Genomic DNA, 3,268 nt, shown 5'->3' with positions numbered 1-3,268 from the left:
CGCCCAGCACCGCCCCGCCGGGCCGGAGCAGGTGGTGGGCGGCGGGGGGACATGGGGCAGGCCGAGGCCCTCGGCGTCCGGACCGGAGTCGCGGAGCGTGGGGAGGCAGCCGGGGGCCGCTCTGGCAGGGGGCGCCCCGGACCCGGGTCTGGGTCTCCGAGGATCCTCGCGACCTCCCAGGGATGCCCAGCTGGGGCGCGGGCAGGGTCTGCTTCTTTTTCACTTTTCTTTCTTTCCAAAGTCTCAGAACCACTGTGGGCGGGGTGGGGGAACTTGAATCACTCTGAGAAATCTCCACAAGAAAGAAAACCCCAATCAAACCTTACTGCCCACAACTCCCTTCACTGGGTGGGGGAGTTCAGGTTCACCTGTGTCCTAGGTTCCTCCCGGCCCTCTCTCCACAGGTACCAGGGTCTATTTTCAATTATATTTTATTACATTTTTCTTTTTCTCACCTGTCATTTACCAGAACTCCTTGGGTCTCCAGAAATCACAGTGCACCCTGGTGTTGTGCCTCCTCCTCCAGGAAGCCCTCCCTGACGAGCCTCCCCTCTATTAGGGCTGATTATTTTGGTTCCTAACACTTGGGTGTTTCGTTGTCCTTAATGTGTGGATCTCTGCATTTGTAGGTAGACCTTGTCCTTCCAGCAAGCTAGAGCACAGAAGCTGTGTGGGTTCCTCCCCTGTCTGGGCCTTACTCTCCTCTCCTGTAAGGAGGACAATAATGACAGCAGTAATAGTCCCCTGTGCCAGGCCTAGCCGGTCTTCCCAGGCCATCCTCTGGGACTATTTATGCCCCACCCCACCAGGGGGCAAGTTCCAGCCCCCCAACCCCACCACCCTCCTACAAATTTACAGATAGGAAACGCAGCCCAGGAAGTCTTGGTATTGCTCAGGGTCAGGAACAGGCCCTGCATGGGTCACACTGGGGGCAGGTGGTGGGGTGCCCAGGCCCGAAGGGCACATGTGGCTCAGTTCAGGCAAGTCCTCTCAGCTCCTGTGTCTCTTCCACAGTGGGACCGTTGCCACTGCCACAGGAGAGTCCCATCACGGGGCAGATGGCAGTGCTTGGGTCTGGTGCCCTCCATCTCCAACCAGCCTGCCCCCATTTCATACACGTGGTGATCTGGCTGCCCCACCCCCCACCCACCCTCAGAATCTCCTGCAGTCAGGAAGACAGTGTGCCTCATAATACCTATGGCTGTGATTTTGCATGCATTTATTTCCTTACCCATCACAACAGCCTGAGAAGGAAGGTTCTCTTTGTATTATCTCCATTTCACAAACGGAGAAACTGAGGTTCAGTGAGGTTAGGGACTCTCCAGGACCACACAGCTGCTAAGTGGCAGAGCAGACCTGGGCAGGCTGGCCTCCCAGATGGAGGATTGGAAGCAGGAGGGGAGAGGCCTACCAGGCTCATGCAAGGCCACAGGGCCTCCAGTGCACAATTCAAGTCTTACTCTGTGACCATGGCAATCAGTGAGTGGACCCCTCTGCTCCAGCCTCCCCAGGACACCGGGGGTAACTGAAATACTCTCCCAGACTGCTGCCAGGACACCATGACAGGTGCAGAACCAGGCACAGGGGGTGCTCGGGAAGTGGGGTCGGGGCTGCTGAGTTTGGGGTGCCAGAGATAAAGCTGGGGAAACAGGTCATTGTGGGGGTTGAGGAGGCCAGCAACCTGGGGAGATACCCTGACACAAGGCAAGTGCAGGCCTGACCTGGGGCAAGTCCATTGTGGCTCTCTTGGCCCCAGGCACTGTGCTTGAGGTTCCTGCTGCCCCATGCTGGGGAAGAAATCACAAGATCTTCATAGAGCAAAAGCTAAAACCAAGGGCAGGCTAGAAGTGCTGCTTCTCGAAGGGCCCTAACGCTTAGGGGAGATGCATGTGAACCAGGGGCCCCAGGAAGACCCAGGAGGGCTCTGAGCCCCTGGCAGCCTGAAGTCCTGATCTTGCCCCAAGGATGGTTCTGGAAAGGCAATAATATTCCAGCAGCTTTGACAGTACCAAATGGGGCACATGGCTGCAGTGAGATGACCTAGAGCAGCTGGGAGGTCCCTAAGGCCCATTAGACACCCCAAAGGCAGGAAGAGGTAGCCAAGGTTAGAGGAGCAGTGAGTGTGGGAAGGATAATTCCACAGCCTGGGAGAGAGGTAGATTCCTAGGCACCCCCAGCCCTGGAGCATCCCACCACACAGCAAGCTTATCCCTCTCCTCCTTACATCTACCCCCTACTGTCAGATTCTCCTGTTCCCCACTCCCCTCACTCTAGAGTCTCCAAGCAGGGTGTGCAGGTATTTTAGGTAAGAAAGTGACCGGGCGTGGCGGCTCACGTCTGTAATCCCAACACTTTGGGGAGCTGAAGCAGGAGGATCGCTGTCTGGGCAACAAGGCAAAACTGTCTCTACAAAAAACAAACAAAACAACACTTTAGCTTGGTGTGGTGGTGCAAGTCTGTAGTCCCAGCCACTTGGGAGGCTGAGGTGGGAGGATGGCTTGGGACCGGACAGTCAAGGCTGCAGTGAGCCATGATTCTGCTACTACATCCAGCCTGGGTGACAAAGTGAGACCCTGACTCAAAAAAAGAAAAAAAAAAAAGGCCACTGCAGTGGCTCACACCTGTAATCCCAGTATTTTGCGGGCAGATTACTTGAGGTCAGGTGTTTGAGACCAGCCTGGCCAACAAGGTGACACCCCATCTCTACTAAAAATACAAAAATTAGCTGGGTGTGGTGGTGCACACCTGTAATACCAGCTACTCAGGAGGCTGAGGCAGGAGAATTGCTTGAATCCAGGAGGCGGCGGTTGCAGTGAGCTGAGGTTGCGCTACTGCACTCCAGCCTGGATGGCAGAGTGTGACTCTGTCAAAAAAAACAAAAGAAAGAAAAAGAGAAAGAGAAAAAAAAGAGAGGAAGGGAAGGGAAGAGAAGGGAAGGGGAGGGGAGGGGAGGGGAGGGGAAGGGAGGGGGAAAGGGAGGGAGGTGGGGAGGGAAGAAGGGAAGAAGGGAAGGGAGGGGAAGAAAAAAAAAAAAGAACTGAGCCAGTTTCAGTATCTAACATTGTGATTGACACTGTCGCCCCCTGGAGCCCAATCTGAGAATCAGCAGGATTCTCCTTGAGGGTTCTGAAGGCAAAGACCAAGACTGGGGGCATTTTCCCTGCAGGCTGAGGCAGATTTCCAGATGCAGAGACCTCAACTTAATTAACTGATCCCGGGAAACATTGAAGGACTGATACAGCACAGCCAACATGAGCCAAGGGCAGCT

This window comes from Trachypithecus francoisi, unplaced genomic scaffold, assembly GCF_009764315.1.
Source record: "Trachypithecus francoisi isolate TF-2019V2 unplaced genomic scaffold, Tfra_2.0 Lachesis_group14, whole genome shotgun sequence".
NCBI lineage: Eukaryota > Metazoa > Chordata > Mammalia > Primates > Cercopithecidae > Trachypithecus > Trachypithecus francoisi.
Note: the sequence above shows the minus strand (reverse complement) of the source record.